The sequence below is a fragment of the Capricornis sumatraensis genome, chromosome 11, assembly GCF_032405125.1.
Source record: "Capricornis sumatraensis isolate serow.1 chromosome 11, serow.2, whole genome shotgun sequence".
NCBI lineage: Eukaryota > Metazoa > Chordata > Mammalia > Artiodactyla > Bovidae > Capricornis > Capricornis sumatraensis.
Genome location: NC_091079.1, coordinates 19477564 through 19499874, shown reverse-complemented (window position 1 = coordinate 19499874; position 22311 = coordinate 19477564). Strand labels below are relative to the sequence as shown.

Sequence of the window (22311 nt, the reverse complement as noted above, 5' to 3'; positions counted from 1 at the left end):
CCTCTCTCGGCTCTCAGCCGCCCCTTTACCCTGCAGCAGCCAGTCCGGTGTCCAGCAGCATGTTCAGCTGGGTCAGCAAGGATGCCCCCCGCAAGAAGGAGCCGGAGCTCTTCCAGACGGTGTCCGAGGGGCTGCGGCAGCTGTACGCGCAGAAGCTGCTGCCCCTGGAGGAGCACTGCCGCTTCCATGAGTTCCACTCGGCCGCGCTGGAGGACGCCGATTTCGACAACAAGCCCATGGTGCTCCTCGTGGGCCAGTACAGCACGGGCAAGACCACCTTCATCCGGCACCTGATGGAGCAGGACTTCCCGGGGATGCGCATCGGGCCCGAGCCCACCATCGCGGTCATGCACGGCCCCACCGAGGGCGTGTGCCCGGCAACGCGCTCGTCGTCGACCCGGCCCTTCCGCAAGCTCAACGCCTTCGGCAACGCCTTCCTCAACAGGTAGCCACCCCTCGACCCGGGGTGCGGGGGTGGGGCCGCCGGGGTCCCGACCTTCCAGTGACTACGGCCCCCGCTGTTCTTCGTTCGAAGCCTCCGCGAGACCCCTCAGCGACCACTCCCCGGAACTGGGTCCCCTGCCACTTTTCCAAAGCCAACCCTTACCAAGGGCGTCTGCGAGTAGGTGTCGCCGGCTCCCGCGGCTCTGTCTCCCCCGCCCCCCGAATTTCCCAGGTTATCGGTTTATCTCCCAACCCCCCACCCTGGCAGATCCCAGACTCCTCACATCCCTCAGATAGTCTTGGTTTCCACCTCCTTCCCTAAGGCTGGGCGCACCTAATTCATTCAGACCAACCCCCCTCGCCCCCTCCCTTCAAGGGTCTGTTTCTTAAGTATCCTGGAAAAATACAGTGAAACTTTTAGCCATTCACTTTGCTGGTGTGTTGTGCCTCCCTGGAGACCGGTGGTTTGTGGAGGAAGGACCGAGGAGATCTGAATGGAAACCTGTTGCTTGAGTTGTTTCAGTCCGGTTTTTTTAGTGATGAGTGAGAGATGAAGTATTTCCAGCCGTATCAGTAAACAAGGCTGTCAGAGCCATCAGCAGTTCCAGCCGTCCAAATGTGGATTTCTGAACTCCGAGGGCACCCGGGAAGAACAGCGCCTGCAATAAGGCAGCCATGAGGTTGCACCATTCCTTACCGTGAGCACTGAGGAAACTCAGGATGTGAAAAAACGTAGGATACTGACCCCCAGATTGCTGAGATGCGTGTGAGAGAAATGATTTTAGTGGGTCCAGACTCTTGCATCTTCCCATATGTAGAAAAGTGCTAAATTCCTTGAGATATCTGGTTTTTGTTAATTCACAAAAATAACTTTTGATGTTCAGACTACTTGCGCTTCGTTGCAAACCTATATAACCTGACACCCTACCCCCCTTCCCCAGGGTTACTTGAGATTACTTTAAGCTTGAAGTCCTAAAAATTCCCACCAAAAAACCGTAACTCTCAACTTTTAGGTTGTGACTATTTTTTAAGTTGACATTAGCAAGACTGTGTCTGTTAAGTGTTTACTTATTTGATGAAGAAAAGCAAGCTCATGCCTGTCGGAATCAGCCCGTCTTCCTGGGTATCCTGAGGACATTGCTCTGGCAGGTGTGGAAGCCTGCAGACAGCAGCAGGGGTACTTTGTGCCGACCTTCTGGTCTGTTCTTGGACTCACCTGTGAGCAAGGAGGCGTCACACTAATACCCACTCACTTAACACTGGGATCTCAGACATTTTGGAAATGAAACAAAAAGGTTTATGTGAAGTCTCTTCTGGAATTTCTAGCTTCGGTAGAGAATCAAACGCTGATCAAACCAGCCGGTTCTGTGACCAGTGATAACATTTCTGTAACGACAAGTGTCCTGGGACCTGCACCCTTGGGTCTGCCCTGCCTTCCTCGCTGCTGGCTGCAGCGTGCTCTCGCCTCTTCCTTCAGACAGAGAAATATAGGTTACTCATTTGTTTTTGGAAACGTGTCTGCACCCACATCTGTCCTCCACAGTGGCGTTCGGGGAGGAGGTGACCTACCCACCTACGTTTACTGGGGCTTGTCCCGTTCCAGTGCTTCAGAAACTGTTACAGGCTGCATGTGGGACAAAAGGGAATTGCAGCTTCACATTGCACGCTTTTGTTGCTCAGGTGGGAGGAAGGCTAAGACTCCTTGGGAAGTCAATGACAGACCCTCCAAAGTAAGTTGAAGTGATTTTGTTTGATCAAACTAGCTGTATATGCCTTAGCATTTATAAACCTGCCGCAGGATAATGTATTGAAATTCAATGTGTATTTCTTCTGTTTTTTCCGTTCTAAGATGGTACCAGATCTTGGTGTTCCCTTGCCTCCAGGATTTTTTTTTTAAATTGGAATCAAAGGATGGAGTTGTTTGTTTGTTTGTTTGTTTAATTTGGCTGCACTGAGTCTTAGTTGCAGCATGGGGGCTCTTTAGAAAGATCAAAAAGATGGTCTTTAGAAAGACAATCCTAACATCGTCCATCAGGTGAATGACTGGACCCACTGTGGCAACCCTCACCTGGAACACTGCCCTCTGTGAAACGACAACCATCCGTGCAGCCGCGCCGATGCTGAAAGAGAGTCAGTTCAGAAAGGCCATGTGCTGTAAGGATCCATTTGTATGCCATTCTGGAAAAGGCAGGACTGTGGGATCAGCAAACATGGCTAGTGTTAGGACTATTTGAGGTCAGCGTGTGTTTTGGTGATGGAACTCTTCTGTGTTCTCATTGTGGTGACAGTTACACACATCTGTACCTGTTAAAACTCTTGGAACCATATATATCCATGTACACATGGGTCAATTTTTGTGTAAGCATTTTTTTTCTTTTTTTTTAAAGGGAGAGAGAGGTCATTTTTTAAAAACTTCTGCCTTCGTCCCTATAATATAACCCCCTGGGGGACTTCTGGGTAGACCAGCATTTAACACTGCGTACTCCCAATGCAGGGGGCCAGCGTTTGATCCCTGGTCAGGGAACTAAATCCTGCATGCTGCAATTAATTTTTTTTAAATGAAAATGCGTTTCTTGTAGACTACATATAGTTGGGTCATGCTTTTTTAATCCACTCTAACAGACTCTTTTGATTGGTGTATTTAGACCATTCACATTGAAGTGGTTATTGATACAGTTGGATTAATATCTACTCTGTTCGTAAAGGAACCTTCCATTCATTGTACTTATTCTTTGTTACCTTTTTAAAATATACTCCACTCTTTTTTCTTGTCTTCTCTGCCTTTAATGAGCATTTTATATGATTTCATTTTCTCTCTTCTCTTAGCATATCAGTTCTTCCTTTGAAAAAAAATTATGAAAAGAAAAAATTATGGTTGGCCTGGAGTTTGCAATATACATTTGCAACTAATCTATGTCCACTTTCAAATAACTCTGTTTCCCTTTGCAGATAGTGCAAGTACCTCTTACCAGAGTGTTCTCAGTTCCTCCTTCCTGTTCCTTATAACGTTGCAGTTGTTCATTTCACTCATTCATAAGCTATGATCACCAGCACCTTGTTGCTGTTTTTATTTTGAACAGTTATATATTGAATCAGTTAATAATAGAAAACATGAGGGAATTTGCCAGTGGACTGGGGCTTAGGGCTCCATGCTCTCAATGCCGAGGGTGAGGATTCAATCCCTGGTCCGGGAGCGAGGATCCCACAAGCCACGAGGTGTCACCTGAAACAAAAAAGGAAAGAAAAAAAAATGAAATGCTTTCTTTTACCTTCATTTATTCTTTCTCTAATGCTTTCCCTTTTTAAATGTTGATCTGAATCTCTGACCTATTAGTATATATGATTTTCCTTTCCTCTGAAGAACAAAGTTTTTGCAAGGCAGGTCTCCTGGCAATGCATTCTTCAGTTTTTGTCTGAGGAAGTCTTTATTTCTTCTTCACTTACTAAGAATAATTTCTTTGGATATACAGCCATAGGTGGGTGGTTTATTCATTCAACTCTTCAGACGTGTTACTTCATTCTCTTGCTCTTGGTTTCTGACAAGACAGATGTGATTCTTTACTTTGTTCCTCTACAAGTGAGGTGGTTTCCCCCCTCGGGCTTCCTTAAGGATTTGTCTTTGGTTTTCTGCAGTTTGAATATGATGTGCCTAGGTGTACTCCTTTGGTCATATATCCTGATTGGTTGTTCTCTGAAATTCCTGGATGTGTCCTCTGGGATCTGCCATTCATTTTGGAAAATCCTCAGCCATTGTGACTTCAGACGTTTCTTCTGTTCATTTCTTTGTTTCATCGTCTCATGTTTCAATTATGCGTATATTACACCTTTTGTAATTGTCTCACAGTTCTTGGATATTCTATTCCTTTTTCTCCCCCTCCCTGTTAGTTTTTCTCTTTGTTTTTTAGTTGGAGACGTTTCTGTGATATAAATTAATGCTTACTGAATTCTTTCCTCAGCCATGTCCCGTCTAGTGATGAATGTATCAAAGGCATTCTTTATTTCTGTTACTGTACTTTTGATTTCTGGCTTTATTTTTGCTTCTTTATAAGAGTTCTCATATCTCTGCTTATATTGCATGCATGCTCAGTTGCTTCAGTCATGTCTGACTCTGCAACCCCATAGACTATATAGCCTGACAGGCTCCTCTGTCCATGGGATTTTCCCAGACCAAACCTGTATCTTCTGCATTGCAGGTGGATTCTTTACCACTGAGCTTCCGAGGAAGCCCCTGCTTATATTACCCGTCGGTTTTTTGGTAGGTTGTCCACTTTTTTCCCTTTACAGCCCCTAGCATGTTAATCATAGTTAAACTCTCAGTCTAATAATGGCAAAATCTTTGCCATACCTGAGCCAAGTTCTCATGCCTGCTTTTTCTCAGGCCTCCTCAAGCTCTGCTTTTTCTTGCCCTTAGTTTGACTTGTAACTTTGTGTGGAAAGCTGGACTTGTGGTAGATGTCAGAGGCTTCAGAGGCTTTAGGTGTCTTCTGTTGTCTCCCTGTTGTCTCTGGGTTTTCCCAGAAACTCTATCTGAAACGGAGTCTGTGTCTGGCAGCGTCCATGGAATAATGCATGGCTTTTCTACCAGAGCCCCGAGCATGTGGTGGAGAGGTGCTGGGTGAGGGAGGCATTCCTATGAGTTAGACTGTTTCTGTGGTCATGAGGTCCTGGGCTGTGCCCTTCAGAAGTTTCTTAGCTCCCACCCATCCTTTTTTTTTTTTTTTCCATCCCAGTTGTAAGACAGGAAGGCTAGAAGAGGTTCCAGTTGTCAAGGTGCTCTTTGCCCTTCCCCCATGTCTGATAAGGCTCTGTCTGATAAAATAATTTATTCTGAGGGAAGAAACACCCTTTGGTGTGGATGTTTTTGAAAATGGTTATTTTTCTCTGGGTACATTTCTGAACTGTTAGTTTTCTTCTCTTCCCTGTCTAAATAATGAAAGTCTAATTCTTTTTTTTTCCTTAAGTCTTTATCATGAAGACCCCATGGGGCTCCTGGAAATAAAACTCATGTAAGTATGTCATCCCCCTTCCCTCCCCCTAGCTCAGGAATTTTAAGTTTCATCTCGCCACCTCTAGCCTCCAGCATTTGTCAACTACTGTTTATGTGGTTCTACCAGTTACTGGCTTTTGGAGGATTCTGCCCCAGGAAAGCTGTGAAAGTGAAAAAGCAGTTGTTCTGTTCATTTTTGCTTCGTGTTTTTTGTTGGACTATTTTTAGGTATATCTCAGTTCAATTCAGTCACTCAGTCATATCCAACTCTTTGTGACTCCATGGACTGCAGCACGCCAGGCTTCCTTGTCTATCACCAACTCCTGGAGGCTGCTCAAACTCATGTCCATCAGGTCAGTGATGCCATCCAACCATCTCATCCACTGTTGTCTCCTTCTCTTCCTGCCTTCAATCATTCCCAGCATCAGGGTCTTTTCTGATGAGTCAGTTCTTTGCATCAGGTGGCCAAAGTATTGGAGCTTCAACTTCAGCATGAGTCCTTGCAATAAATATTTAGGACTGATTTCCTTTATGGATGGACTGGTTAGATCTTGCAGTCCAGGGGACTCTGAAGAGTCTTCTCCAGCACCACAGTATATCAGTTATCAACATCAACACCACAGGGTATCAGTTCTTTGGCACTCAGCCTTCTTTATGCTCCAACTCTCACATCCATACCTGTCCACTGGAAAAATCATAGCTTTGACTAGACAGACCTTTGTTAGTAAAGTAATGTCTCTGCTTTTTAATATGCTGTCTAGGTTGGTCATAGCTTTTTTTCCAAGGAGGAAGCGTCTTTTAATTTCATGGCTGCAGTCATTTTGGAGCCCAAATGGGATTTGGGATCTGCAGGGATTTTGGAGCCCAAGAAAATAAAGTCTCTCACTGTTTCCATGGTTACCCCATTTATTTGCCATGAAGTGATGGGACCGGATGCCATAATCTTAGTGTTTTGAATGTTGAGTTTTAATCCAACTTTTTCACTCTCCTCTTTCACTTTCATCAAGAGGCTCTTTAGTTCTTCTTTGTTTTCTGCCATAAGGGTGGTGTCATGTGCATATCTGAGGTTATTTATATTTCTCCTGGTAATCTTGATTCCAGCTTGTACTTCATCTAGCCTGGCATTTCTCATAGTGTACTTTGCATATAAGTTAAATAAGCAGAGTGACAATATACAGCCTTGACGTACTCCTTAGGTATATCTACATTTAGGCTTAATATATCTTCTTGGTGAGTGGACATTTTGAAATCATTTAATGCCCCTCTTTATCTCTGGTAATTTCCTTCCTCCAAAGTCTGCTTCTTCTGGTGTTAATATAGTCACTCTACAGAAAGAAATATTGTTTATGGCTTGTTTCACCCATCCTTCTACTAAAACACGAAGTAGATTTCCTGAAGAGAGCATGGATTTGGGTCTGATAGTCCCTCTCTTTTAGTCTGTGCATTTAGCCCATTTACATGTAATGAGACCATTTACATTTAATGTGACCATTAATATATTTGGGTGTAAGTCTGTCATTTTATTATTTGTTTTCTGTTTGTCCCCTGTGTGTGTTTATTGAGGTATAGTTGACATATAACTATCCTCTATATTTTTATTTCAATTTTTTTCCTCTCCTGGATTACTTGAATATTGCTCAGTGTTCCTTTTTTTTTCTTCTACTTCATTTTTTTCTTCCAGTTTTATTGAGATAGAATTGACATACAACACTGTATAAGTTTAAGGTCTACAGAATGATTTGACTTACATACATCTTGAAATGGTTACCACAGTAGGTTTAGTGAACACTTATCATTTCATATAGATGCAAAATGAAAAAAAAGGAAAATAGTATTTTTCCTTATTAGAACTGTTGAGATTTACTGTCTTCAGTTCAGTTCAGTTCAGTTGCTCAGTCGTGTCCGACTCTTTGCGACCCCATGAATCGCAGCACCCCAGGCCTCCCTGTCCATCACCAACTCCCGGAGTTCCCTCAGACATACGTCCATTGAGTCGGTGATGCCATCCAGCCATCTCATCCTCTGTTGTCCCCTTCTCCTTCTGCCCCCAATCCCTCCCAGCGTCAGAGTCTTCTCCAATGAGTCAGCTCTTTGCATGAGGTGCCCAAAGTACTGGAGTTTCAGCTTTAGCATCATTCCTTTCAAAGAAATCCCAGGGCTGATCTCCTTCAGAACAGACTGGTTGGATCTCCCTGCAGTCCAAGGGACTCTTTAAGAGTCTTCTCCAACACCACAGTTCAAAAGCAGCAATTCTTCGGCACTCAGCTTCCTTCACAGTCCAACTCTCACATCCATACATGACCACTGGAAAAACCATAGCCTTGACTAGACGGACCTTTGTTGGCAAAATAATGTCTCTGCTTTTCAATATGCTATCTAGGTTGGTCATCACTTTACTTCCAAGGAGTAAGCGTCTTTTAATTTCATGGCTGCAGTCACCATCTGCAGTGATTTTGGAGCCCCCAAAAATAAAGTCTGATGCTGTTGCCACTGGTTCCCCATCTGTTTCCCATGAAGTGATGGGACCAGATGCTATGATCTTCGTTTTCTGAATGCTGAGCTTTAAGTCAACCTTTTCAGTCTCCTCTTTAACAATTTTCATATATAACATAGAACAGTGTTTATTAATTGTTATTTATTGTGTTGTAGATTATATCCCTAATACTTATTTATCTTACAAGTGAAAGTTTGTACCGTTTTAAAAAAAATGTATTCATAGATAAGGTTTATTCCAGTGTTTACATAAAAATGATTTGATGTAGAACAGGAGAAGGTTTTTCCAAAGGGTTAAAATGTATCAAACAACAGAACTTGGTCCTTCCATTTAGTTTGAATTCAGTTGGCTGACTGCACCATTATTAATATCCACCTTCACTAATCATTTTCATCACACACAATATCAAAAGTCTTCTGGTGGCACTTCCTATTTCCCTGGCAGTCTCTTATCCTGGATCCTCCAGGCCAGCTGAGCATCCTTTGAGGAGAGCATGACGCGGCCGGCGTGTAAGGAGAGGAGATGGGCATCCTGGAAGAGAGGAACTGGAAACGCTTCTGCAGCCTCTTTCAGGGCCAACAGAGCCTGGATTTGCCAACTGAAGTCCACACCACGAGTGAATTTAACAGATATTTCTCTTGCCGGTGAAGGAGCGGAGATGGGGGGAGGAGTGGAGAGGAGAAGGAGACTTAGGAGAAGATAGACTCTGTCCGCGAGTCCTGGTCCTTACTCTTGGGACCTAACTAGTGGCTGATGTCAGCTCCAGGGGCCTAGAGACGGCGGGCACGGCTCTCCTGGTCTGGGCGGCTGGTCTGCGCGGTGGCGGTGGGAGAGGAGGAGACAGTCTCTCACGGCAGGGGAAGGGATGGGAGGCTGGTTGGATGAGAGAGTTGCAGGCGGCAGAAGGGGATCTGTCTTAGCAGCAGGCGCTTGCCCTTCTGGAGCGCTCCGATCGATCGCCTGCCGGAGCGCATGTCTCCGGCGAGCCCGTGGACGGGAGGACGCGCCTGGACACGGGCCGGCCGGCTGGCGGGTGGCGGGAGCCGGGCTGGCCGGGTGCCTCCCGGTGTTTCAGGCTCGCGGCTGTGGTAGGCCAGTGGCAGGCGCGCAGAGGGTGCTTCGGCTCCGGGGCTCCTTCTAGATCTGGGTCCGGCGGCAGAGGCCGGGAGGGCTGGGTCTCCCCGGTCGGCTGCCTGACCCGGCTTGGTGGTGCTCTGAAAGTTTGTACCCTTTGAACGGATTGTTCTAATTCCCCTCCCAACACCCCTCTGCATACTTCCAGTAAGGACAAATCCGATCTCTTTTTCTATGAACTTGTTTATTTTTGAAGTATAATTGACTACAGCACTCTGTTAGTTCCCCGGTGCACAGCATAGTGATCGGACATTTCTGTACATTTTAAAATGATCGCCGTAAATCTAGTTACCATCTGTCACCATGAAAGGCATTACTTTATTACTGACTATACTCCCCTACATTATTATCGACTGTACTGTTGATAATATTCTTAGTGTTCCATTTTAATCATTTTTATTGATGTTTTTCACCATGTATCTCTGTATTTTAGTGGTTGCTCTGGAGATTATAGTATTCATATTTAGCTTTTCTCTGTCTGCTTGGAAATAAGATTGTGCCATGTCAAGGGGAACATGGAAGCCACACCACCACTTAGTGCTACATCTTCGTGCATCAGAAACTGCTTCAGACAGTGTTGGAAATTCTGCCTTCTGCTGTCGTACGTATATACATACAGAATAGTCTCGGCACTTCCCTGGTGGTCCAGTGGCTAGGCCTCTGTGCTCCCAGTGCACGGGGCCTGGGTTTGCTCCCTGGTCAGGGACCTAGATCCCCCCTGCTGCAGTGAAGATGGAAGGTTCCAAGTGCCACAACTAAGACCTGCCACAGCTACATAAATACATACAAATAAATATTTCTTAAATAAGTGTAAAAAGCTGGCTGCTTTGGCCACTTCTTTACAATTAGGGACGCCCTGGCAGTCCAGCAATTAAGACTAGGAGCTCCCACTGCCGTGGGCAAGGGTTCCACCCCTGGTCGCGGAACCAAGATCCCACACGTTGGATGGCACAGACCGAAAAACCACAAGTCTCATATTTACATAGCTATTTCTAGTACTACATGCCATTTCTAGTGCTCTTCCTTTATTCTGGAAATGTGTTTCCCTCTGGTATTATTCTCTTTGAACCTGAAGAATTTCCTTCGGCCTTTCTTTCAGAGTGGGTCTGCTAGAGAGCTCCCTGCTCGCTTTAGTGCAGATGGTACAGGAGGTGAGGATCCAGCGTAGCGCTGCTGATCAGTGAGTGTCCAGGGTGCCTGGTCACGGCTAAATTGCCTTGTGTGAACGTCATGGTTAGCATACTGGAATTGCCTGGTTTCAGTCACAGGACGTGCTCGCCACACGGCAGACAGCTGCCCTGTCCTGCGCCAAATAGGCAGCTGAGCCGGGACGAGTGCCGTCTGACGGCTGCCTTCGCTCCTTCTGACTCAGTGACCCGCCTTCTTCTTGAGGTTTGTGCTCCCCTTCCCTTGTGATGGACAAAGTCCAGGCCTCAGCCATGCGCTTCCACGGTCACCTGGTGACAGGGGAGCGCTGTGCGCCAGCTTTCCCAAAACCATCAGATGTTTCTCTTTGGTAGTACAGGATTAAATAGGAATTTAATAGAATTAAATGGAATTAAGTAGGTTTCTTTCCCCCCTCATTAAAGAAACTTCAGGCTTTAGAAGAAGGCAGGGGAATACTGGGGGGTTTAGGGACCTCTTGAAATCATTTGAGGCCAGGCTGGCTTTTCAGAAACATTTAATATTTATTTATCTATTTGGTTACGTCAGGTCCTAGTTTCCACACGTGGGATCTTCGTTGTGGACTCTCTAGTTGTTGGCTTAGTTGCTCCATGGCATGTGGGATCTTAGTTCCCCAACCAGGAATCAAACCTTTGTTCTCTGCATTGCAAGACAGATCTTAACCACTGAACCACCAGGGAAGCACCAGGCATATGTATGCAGACCAAGATACACTACCTTCAGACGTGCAGAAAGGTCCCCTGCTCAGGAAGGCCTTCCCCATCTGCCCCATTTAAGGCTGTGAGTCGATGATACCCCACCTCTTCCTGCTCTGTTTCTCTCATGTTACTTATCACTGTTTAAGACAGGGTTTGCTTATTTGCCAGGTTTGTCTGTTTCATTAGGTGCAGTGTCCTAAGTGCCTAGTGTTGCTTTTGCCAACAAAGGTCCGTCTAGTCAAGGCTGTGGTTTTTCCAGTGGTCCTGTATGGATGTGAGAGTTGGACTGTGAAGGAAGCTGAGTGCTGAAGAATTGATGCTTTTGAACTGTGGTATTGGAGAAGACTCTTGAGAGTCCCTTGGACTGCAAGGAGATCCAACCAGTCCATTCTGAAGGAGATCAGCCCTGGGATTTTTTTGGAAGGAATGATGCTAAAGCTGAAACTCCAGTACTTTGGCCACCTCATGCGAAGAGTTGACTCATTGGAAAAGACTCTCATGCTGGGAGGGATTGGGGGCAGGAGGAGAAGGGGACGACAGAGGATGAGATGGCTGGATGGCATCACGGACTCTATGGACGTGAGTCTTAGTGAACTCTGGGAGTTGGTGATGGACAGGGAGGCCTGGCGTGCTGTGATTCATGGGGTGGCAAAGAGTTGGACACGACTAAGCGACTGAACTGAAGTGCCTAGAATGGTGCATGCTCAGTAAAAAAAAAAAAAAAAATATATATATATATATATATATATATATATTCTTTATACCTTGCTGCACGGCTTGTGGGATCTTAGTTCCCTGACCAGAGATTGAACCCAGGCCCTCAGCAGTGAAAGCATGGAGTCCTAACCACTGGACTGCCAGGGAATTCCCTCAGTAAATATTTCTTGGATGAAAGAACACAGTTTTGCAACTTGATTTTCTTTCTTTTTAAGAAGAAGTTGTCCCTGACATCCTCCCATGGTGTACATAACCACACCGGGCACCCTCCTCTCTTTTCATGTTCCCCCTGCTACCCTTGGGCTTCCCAGGTGGCGCTGGTGGTTAAGAAACTGCTTGCCAAGGCAGGAAACATATGAGCGATCCCTGGTCAGGAAGATCCCCTGGAGGAGGGCATGGTGACCCACTCCAGTATTCTTGCCTGGAGAATCCCCACGGACAGAGGAGCCTGGCGGGCTACAGTCCATGGGGTCGCAAAGAGTCGGACACAACTGAGTGACTAAGCACAGTCTGTTGAAAGAGGTTGTACAGGTCTCATGAGTCAGAAGCTGGCAGGCAAGTGCTGAAAAGCAACCGTGCTATGGAGCCTAAGACCCTGGAGAGCATCACAAGGCGTTGGCAGTGAAACCACCTCCTGGGAAAAGCAGGAGGCTCCAGCTCGCGCCTCGCCTTTGCTGCTTGCTGATAGGAAATGAACACGTGCCTGCCAGGTGCCACTGCTGTGTGATGAAACGGGGGTGCAGCCCAGGTCCGTTTCCTCTGCTGTGCCGTTTGCAGCACTCCAGACCCACCTGCCTGGCTGCTGCCTGTCTCTGGCTGATGGCTTGTGATTGGCCCCCAGCACACTTCTGCAGGGGAGCAGCGCTTCTTGTCAAAACCACCTGGGTTCCAGGCAATAGAGAAAACATCTAAGAGGAAAGAAGACAGGGATTGTGTCTTGGGGAAAATGGGATGGTTTTGAATAAGTCTTCGTGTTTGGAAAGGGTGTTAAGAAGGAAAAAGGCATCTGTGCAAATTACTTTGGTCACCTCCTTTCAGAAGACCTCCTTGATGGTTCATCTACAATGACACAGGTTCCATCCCTGGTCCAGGAATGTTCCATATGCTGCAGGGCAATGAAGCCTGTGTACCACACCCCTGAGCCTGTGCTCCGGAGCCTGCAGCCCGCAGCGCCTGAAGCCCGCGCATCCTAGAGCCAGTGCTGCGCTGCCAGAGAGGCCCCCGGCAGGGAGAAGCCCGCATCCCGCAACCAGAGAGCGGCGCCCCCTTGCTGCAGCCAGAGAAGCCCCCGCAGCGAGAAGCCCGCATCCCGCAACCAGAGAGCGGCGCCCCCTTGCCGCAGCCAGAGAAGCCCCCGCAGCGAGAAGCCCGCATCCCGCAACCAGAGAGCGGCGCCCCCTTGCCACAGCCAGAGAAGCTCCCGCAGCGAGAAGCCCACACCCCGCAACCAGAGAGCTGCGCCCCCTTGCCGCAGCCAGAGAAGACCCCGCAGCGAGAAGCCCACACCCCGCAACCAGAGAGTGGCGCCCCCTTACCGCAGCCAGGGGCGGCTCCTGTGTGGCCACGGAGACCTGGCCCAGCCCAGAGTAAATACATAAATGGTAAGAGGAAGGAAGATCATAGGAAATCTTAAAGAAAGATTTCAGACCACTGAAAGATCCTTAGAGGTTCCCAGGAGACAAAAAAATTATTATGAAGTGAATGCTTAACCACTGCTTGTCATACTCAACATATTTTAAAATTAATTTTTATTGGAGTAGAGTTGCTTCGCAATCTTACTTTAGTTTCTGCTGTACAGCAAAGTGGGTCAGTTATATGTATACACATATCCCCTCTTTTTTAGATTTCTTTTCCTACTTAAGTTACCACAGAGCATTGGATAGAGTTCCCTGAGCTATACAGTACGTTCCTGTTAGTTCTCTCTCTTATACGTCAGTAGTGTACATGTGTCAACCCTCAACATATTTATTTTAGACGAGGTGGTTGATGGTATTGTGTACAGTATTAATACCCCCCCGCCCACACACACACACACACACACACACACACACACACACACACACACACACACTTTGGATCTACTTCTGTTACCTGTTAAGAAACTAAAATTTCCATCTGTTTCTGGCTTTGGTTCCTTCAGTTCTTGCTTGGTTTGTTTTGAGGCTCTGTTGTTAGGCATGTGGATATTTATGACATGCCTTCCTGCTGAATTATCACTATGAGAAGCCTATCTTCTATCTCTGGAAGTCTAGAGACTTCTTCAGTATTCTTCAGCATTCTAATGTTTAAAGTATGCATGCTATGGGTTCTAACCAGTTACTTTAAAAAATTTGCAGCTTTACTTCAGGAAATGACAGTTTTATTGAGATACAATTCACACAGCATCAGTTCACCCACTTAATATGTATAGTTCAGTGGTTAGTACATTCACAGGGTTGTGCAACCGTGGCCACAACAACTTTCAGAACATTTTCCTCATCTCAAAAGAATCCCACGTTAGCACTCATTCCCCGTTTCATTCAGACACCCCACCCCCATGAGCCCAGGGCAGCCACTGATTTATTTTCTGTCTCTATACATTTGCCTCTTCTAGACATTTCATATGCATGAAATCATACTATGTGTGGTTTTTATGACTGGCTTCTTTCACTTGGTATAATGTTCTCAAGGGTCCTAAGTGTTATAGCATGTTTCAGTATTTTATCCAACCATTGTTTGTGTTTTCTTAAAAAAAAAAACATAAGACTTTATTTTTTAGATCACTTTTAGGTTTGCAGCAAAATTGAATAGACAGTGCAGAGAGCTCCCATATATTGGGTTAGCCAACAAGTGCGTTCATGTCTTTCTGTAATATCTTATGGAAAAACCCAAACACACTTTTTAGCCAACCCAATAGTTCTCCCACCCCATAGCTTCCACCACCAACATCCCTCACCACTGTGGTTATAGTTGACAAATCTACACTGATACCATGATCACCCAGAGTCCAGAGTTTACACTAGGGCTCACTCCCTGTTTTACGCCTTATGGGTTTTGGAAATGTAGAATAACATGTTTGTACCTTTACAGTATCATACAGAGAAGTTTCATTTCCTTAAATCCCCTGTGCTCTGTTCATCCATGCCCTCTCCCCACCCCTGACAACCACTGATCCTTTTTACTGTCTCAACAGTGTTACTTTTTCCAGAATGTCATATATTTGGAATTCTATACTATGTGGCCTCTTTAGATTGTCTTATTTCACTTAGTAATGTGCATTTAAAGTTCTTCCAAGCCTTTTCACGTTTGCTAGCTCATTTTTAAAAAGTGGTGGATAATATTCCGTTGTATGGATGTACTCCAATTTATCTTTTGTTTTTGGCCATGCTGTGTGGCATACTGGATCTTGGTTCCCCAGCCAGGGATTGAACCCATGTCCCTTGCATCAGGAGCATGGAATCTGAACCACCGTACTGCCAGAGAAGTCCCTCTATTCACTTATCAGAGGATATTCTGGTTACTGACAAGTTTTGGCAATTATGAATTGAGCTGCTCTAAACATTTGTGTGCAGGTGTTTTTGTGGACTTCACTTTTCCTAATTTATTTGGAATTAATATTCTGCCACTTCACATGTAGTATAGACATCCTGCAAATGTGCACCCCCATCTCACCCACTTTGAGAGTCTAGATGTCATATGTATTACATCTACATATCTTACAAATTTGACAAGACAATGGTATTTTTTTTTAACTTTAATTGTATTTTTTCCAAGTTTACAACTTTTTTCTCTCGTTTTAATCAGATATTTGTTTTTTGGATTCTGTTTATTCCCTTCTAAAAATATGTTTCCATCTGGCATAATTTCTCTTCAACTAAAGCATTTCTTTTAGCACAGGGCTATTGGCATTTCTCTCAGTTTGTGTTTTTAATTGAAAATGCATTTGGGGACCTCCCTGGTGTTCCAGAGTCTGAAGCTCTGTGCTCCCAATGCAGGGGGCCTGGGTTCCATCCCTGGTCAGGGAACTGCATCGCACATATCACAGCTAAGAGTTCGCATGCCGCAAAGAAGATAAGATCCCTTGAAGGATATTTTTGGTGTACAGAATTATAGCTGGACAGAGTTTTCTTGTTGTTGTTTTTAAGCATTTGACAGATGGAGTTGCACAGTCCTCTGGAGCCCATTATTTCTGAGAAGTCAGCAATTATTTTGAATTATTGTGTCCTTATATGTGACGTGTTGTTTTTCTCTGGATGTTTTCAAGATTTTCTCCTTACGTTGCTTTTCATCAGTTTGGCTCTGATGTGCCTGGGTGTAGTTTTATTAACTTTTACACTAAATGGGGTTTACTGAGTTTCTTGAATCTGTACATTTTTGTTTTTCACCAAATTTGGGATAATCTTTGCAGTTTGTCCTTCAGTCTGTTTTTCTGCCTAATTCCCTCTCTTCTTCTCCTAGGAGGTATGCTAGACTTGTGAAAATTATCTTTTTAATCCCTGAGGCTAATCTTTAAATAATTTCCTTTTCTCTATTTTTAAGATTGGATGATTTCTATTCATCTGTCTTCAAGTTCTCTGACTTTTCCCCTCTATCATATCCATTCTGCTATTAAGCCCTTTATTTGAATTTTAAAATTTCAGATATTACGGGTTATTTTAGTTCTCAAATTTCCACTTGGCTGTTTTATTGTTTCTATTTCTCTGCTGAGGTTTTCAATATGTGCATTCATTAGGAGAATCTTTTCTTTCACATCCTTGAATATAATTAATCTGGCAAAGGATTTTAAGGCAGCTAATTGCAACATCTCACTCTTTCCTGGTTCTTCATTTTTGTGAGTAATTTTGGACTATGTCCTGGACATTTTGAAGGTGTATCATGGAGAAGGAAGTTTCTGTTATATTTCTCTGAAGAGTGTTCATTTGTGTGTGTTTTAGTAGGCAGTGCTGTTGGCTTCATACTGAAAACTCTGCCTCTGGGCAGCAGCTCAAATCTCATTTCAGTTCTTGTATTCTTTTTGTTAAAAAGTATTTATTTATTTGGCTGTGTTGGTCTTAGTTGTGGCATGCAGGATCTTTCACTGTGGCATGCACGCTGAGTTGCCCATGGCATGTGGGATCCGGTTCCCTGACCAGGGATCAAACCCAAGTCCCCTGCGTCAGAAGGAGGACTCTTAACTCTTGGACCACCAAGGAAGTCCGTCAGTTCTTTTATTCTTGGCTTAGCTGCTTGGAGGCTGCTCCACACACACATAGTTGGGTTGTCTGGTGAATTAGGGAGCATTTGCAGAATTGGGGGCTTTCTGTCTTTCCTTCTCTTTTTTTTATTTTTCAGGATTACTCACTCATTTTTCAGTTGCTGTGGTTGCCCCAAACTTGGCAAGCTATCAAAACTGTTTTTTTCTATCAAAGTTTTAGCTGCTCCACCTGGTGTGTGAGTGAACTGGAACAAATTGGCCTTCTTGGGAACCAAACAACATTTGTATTCATCTCAACGTGTGGTTTTGACTTAGGATGTTGTCAGCAAGCTGAACTATTAATAGTTACAAGGTTGTAATAGCTTATAAAAGAATTAATTATAGAAATAAAAGCTGTAATAACTAACGGAAACTTAGTGTGTTTAGAGTGAGTAGAATAGGCACCAATGAAAAGAACGTTAGGTTCTGGCCTAAAACATCCAGCTCTTCTCCACCCAGGCACACACAATCTGGGGTGCACAGCCTGTGTTTTTCTTTAAAAGACTGAGGTCTTATCCTGGCTTTCCTCATGACCCATGTTTTCGTGCGAACCCAGCTGGATTTACTTCAGGCCAGTTTGCACCGCCACTGAATCAGAGGGAAGTATCTTTGCCATGGGATGATTCTTTTTTTGAAAGCTGTCTCTCACTGGACTTCCCTGGTGGTACAGTGGGTGAGAATCTGCCTGCCATTGCAGGGGACAAGAGTTTGATTCCTGGTCCGAGAGGATCCCGCATGCCGAGGGGCAGCTGAGCCCGCGAGCTGTAACTGCTGAGACCCGCGCACCCGGAGCCTGTACTCTGCAACAGGACCAGCCCCACCCTGCAGTGAAGAGTAGCCCTTGGTTGCCACAAAGAGAAAGCCTGTGTGCGGCATCGGAGACCCAGCCCAGCTACTGATCAGTTATACACAAAGTGTCTCTCATCGTAAAGGCGATGAGAAAATACCTTCCCTGCTGTTGCTCACAGGCCACCGGTTAGGGACACAGATGCTCAGAGAAGTCAGGACACCCGTGGCCGTCAGTGCACGGCTCCCTTTAAAATGCCATTCCTCCAGCCTGTGCCTTAGACCACGCACTTCTTTTCCCAAAGTACTTCTGAGGCCAGTTTCTCGCGTAGGGACTTCCCAGGTGGTCTAGTGGCTAAGACTCTGAGCTTCCAATACAGGGACCCAGGTTCGATCCCTGGTCAGGGAACTAGATCCCACATGCCGCAACTAAAGATCCTGAGTGCCACAATGAAGACCGAAGATCCCATGTGCCTCAACTAAGACCCAGCACAGCCAAATGCATAATTAAAAAATAATAATAATTAATTACTTTGCTGACTAAGGTCCGTCTAATCAAGGGTATGGTTTTTCCTGTGGTCATGTATGGATGTGAGAGTTGGACTGTGAAGAAGGCTGAGCGCTGAAGAATTGATGCTTTTGAACTGTGGTGTTGGAGAAGACTCTTGAGCGTCCCTTGGACTGCAAGGAGATCCAACCAGTCCATTCTGAAGGAGATCAGTCCTGGGATTTCTTTGGAAGGAATGATGCTAAAGCTGAAACTCCAGTACTTTGGCTACCTCATGCGAAGAGTTGACTCATTGGAAAAGACTCTGATGTTGGGAGGGATTGGGGGCAGGAAGAGAAGGGGACGACCGAGGATGAGATGGCTGGATGGCATCACCGACTCGATAGACGTGAGTCTGAGTGAACTCCGGGAGTTGGTGATGGACAGGGAGGCCTGGCGTGCTGCGAATCATGGGGTCGCAAAGAGTCGGACATGACTGAGCGACTGAACTGAACTGAACTGACCTCGGACGTGGGGTAGCTCCTCTTGGCTGCCGCCCTTCGGGCATGGGGTCCTCCCGGGTTCTGCCCTGACCTCGGACGTGGGGTAGCTCCTCTCGGCCGCGCTCGGCGCGCCGGTCGCGGTCGCAGCCGCCTGCGCTCGGATCGCTGTTGCTTAGCAACGATCATTCTGGGATCAAAGATTCTAAACCGTTGAGCTTCCCAGCTGGGAGGTTGTGGCGGGACAGATTCCAAACCAAACCGTTGAGCTTCCCAACTGGGAGGTTGTGGCTGGACGCCTCTGGCTTACCTGTAGTGTTTGTGTTGGGTTTAGGGGACTGTGAAGAGCCTAGGGGGAGGTGAGGTGTGTTTGGAGCCCATAGGCTCTGCTATGAAGAAGATTTGTAAGAAGGGCGAGTCGCCCTTAGGCTCCTCCATCAGCCAGGGGAGAGACAGAGGTCATCATAGGACCAACTTCCAGCCCTGGTACCACATCCGAGACAGAGGGCTTAGAAAAATCCACAAAGCTGCCAGCGTAGGTAATGTAGCCAAAGTGCACCAGGTTCTGTTGCTGGGAGAGAATGGCCTGAACGACAGGGACAAGAGGAACAGGTAAGTGGGGAGGAAGGGCCTGCCAGGGGTCCCCCCTGTGAGTTTCCCCTCCAAGGCTCACTGACACCTTTGTGGGATCCAGCGCCCCACAGACTTGATAGGCAGCAAAAGCCTTAGCTGGTTTTGGACAAGCTTATAATTCCCCTTATAGAGCACTTTACTGGTCGTTTTAAAGTTATGTAACTGAATGTCTGTAATCACAGAACTGAAATAAGCTGGCTGTGTCCTTGACTAAGAAGACGTTTTCTTAGGATCTGTTGTCTTTCCATATTTAAACCAAATAAACATGTCATGGTTTTAAAGATTTTGGGTTACACATGCTGTCTTTAATTGTGATGAAATTGAAAGTTTTGTATAGTAGACAAAGGTTTGACCTTTTAGATACAAAAATTTGCTTGATGACATTTTCTATTAGAAAAGATAAATTATGTGTAGATGGTGGAGAAATAACCTGGTAACTATTTAGAGAAAAGTAACTAGATTTTTATCTCACCAAAAGTTTCAAATGGAGTATGGATCAAAAATTGTAAATACACAGGGTGAGAAAAGTACCAGAAGAAAACTGAAATTCCTGTCTATACATTTTTTGTGTGTGCTGACAAAGACCTTATTTTTCTAGTTCTGCTGTTTATTAACCTTAATATTTTTTTAATTGGATGGTAATTGCTGTACATGTTGTGTTGATTTCTGCTGTACAACATCAGAAGTCAGTTGTAAGTATACATATGTCCCACCCGAGAGACCTTTCTAAGAATGATTTCAAAGGCAACAATTCTGGAGTTTCCTGGGTTTCGGCACCAAAAAAAGAAAAGAAAAAAAATCTGAAAGTTCACTTCAGTCAGTTCAGTTCAGTTCCGGAGCTCAGTCGTGTCCGACTCTTTGTGACCCCATGGACTGCAGCACGCCAGGCCTCCCTGTCCGTCACCAACTCCTGGAGTTCACTCAAACTCACGTCCGTCGAGTCGGTGATGCCATCCAGCCATCTCATCCTCGGTCGTCCCCTTCTCCTCTTGCCCTCAATCCCTCCCAGCAGCAGAGTCTTTTCCAATGAGTGAACTCTTCGAATGAGGTGGCCAAAGTACTGGAGTTTCAGCTTTAGCATCATTCCTTCCAAAGAAATCCCAGGACTGATCTCCCTTAGGATGGACTGGTTGGATCTCCTTGCAGTCCAAGGGACTCTCAAGAGTCTTCTCCAACACCACAGTTCAAAAGCAGCAAAGACGGCACTCAGCTTTCTTCATAGTCCAACTCTCACATCTATACATGACTACTGGAGAAACCATAGCCTTGACTAGATGGACCTTTGTTGGCAAAATAATGTCTCTGCTTTTCAATATGCTGTCTAGGTTGGTCATAACTTTCCTTCTAAGAGTAAGTGTCTTTTAATTTCATGGCTGCAGTCACCATCAGCAGTGATTGTGGAGCCCTCAAAAATAAAGTCTGACACTGTTCCACATCTATTTCCCATGAAGTGATGGGACCAGATGCCATGATCTTCATTTTCTGAATGTTGAGCTTTAAGCCAACTTTTTCACTCTCCTCTTTCATTTTCATCAAGAGGCTTCTTAGTTCCTCTTCACTTTCTGCCATAAGGGTGGTGTCATCTGCGTATGTGAAGTTATTGATATTTCTCCCAGCAATCTTGATTCCAGCTTGTGTTTCTTCCAGCCCAGTGTTTCTCATGATGTATTTTGCATAGAAGTTAAATAAACAGGGTGACAATATACAGCCTTGACGTACTTCTTTCCCTATTTGGAACCAGTCTGTTGTTCCATGTCCAGTTCTAACTGTTGCTTCCTGACCTGCATACAGATTTCTCAAGAGGCAGGTCAGGTGGTCTGGTATTCCCATCTCTCTCAGAACTTTTCACAGTTTATTGTGATCCACACAGTCAAAGGCTTTGGCATAGTCAACAAAGCAGAAGTAGATGTTTTTCTGGAACTCTCTTGCTTTTTTGATGATCCAGCAGATGTTGGCAATTTGATCTCTGGTTCCTCTGCCTTTTCTAAAACCAGCTTGAACGTGTGGAAGTACACGGTTCACGTATTGCTGAAGCCTGGCTTGGAGAATTTTGAGCATTACTTTACTAGCATGTGAGATGAGTGCAATGGTGTGGTAGTTTCAGCATTCTTTGGCATTGCCTTTCTTTGGGATTGGAATGAAAACTGACCTTTTCCAGGCCTGTGGCCACTGCTGAGTTTTCCAAATTTGCTGGCATACTGAGTGCAGCACTTTCACAGCATCATCTTTCAGGATTTGAAACAGCTCAACTGGAATTCCATCACCTCCACTAGCTTTGTTTGTAGTAATGCTTTCGAAGGCCCACTTGACTTCACATCCAGGATGTCTGGCTCTAGGTGAGTGATCACTCCATGGTGATTATCTTGTCGTGAAGATCTTTTTTGTGCAGTTCTTCAGTGTATTCTTGCCACCTCTTCTTAATATCTTCTGCTTCTGTTAGGTCCGTACCATTTCTGTCCTTTATCGAGCCCATCTTTGCATGAAATGTTCCCTTGATATTTCTAATTTTCTTAAGGAGATCTCTAGTCTTTCCCATTCTGTTGTTTTCCTCTATTTCTTTGCATTGGTCGCTGAGAAAGGCTTTCTCATCTCTTCTTGCTATTCTTTGGAACTCTGCATTCAGATGCTTACATCTTGCCTTTTCTCCTTTGCTTTTTGCTTCTCTTCTTTTCACAGCTATTTATAAGGCCTCTCCAGACAGCCATTTTGCTTTTTTACATTTCTTTTCCATGAGGATGGTCTTGATCCCTTTCTCCTGTACAATGTCAAGAACCTCTGTCCATAGTTCATCAGGTGCTCTATCTATCAGATCTAGGCCCTTAAATCTATTTCTCACATCCACTGTATAATCATAAGGGATTTGATTTAGGTCAGACCTAAATGGTCTAGTGGTTTTCCTGACTTTCTTCAATTTAAGTCTGAGTTGGCAATAAGGAGTTCATGATCTGAGCCACAGTCAGCTCCCAGTCTTGTTTTTGCTGACTGTATAGAGCTTTTCCATCTTTGGCTGTGAAGAATAGAATCAATCTGATTT

General features: G+C 45.2%; 1 pseudogene; it reads left to right on the top strand.

The window, feature by feature from the left end:
• Nucleotides 1-10289: 10289 nt before the first annotated feature.
• Nucleotides 10290-22311, top strand: part of LOC138088734 (ankyrin repeat domain-containing protein 62-like) — a 36113-nt pseudogene continuing 24091 nt past the window's right edge.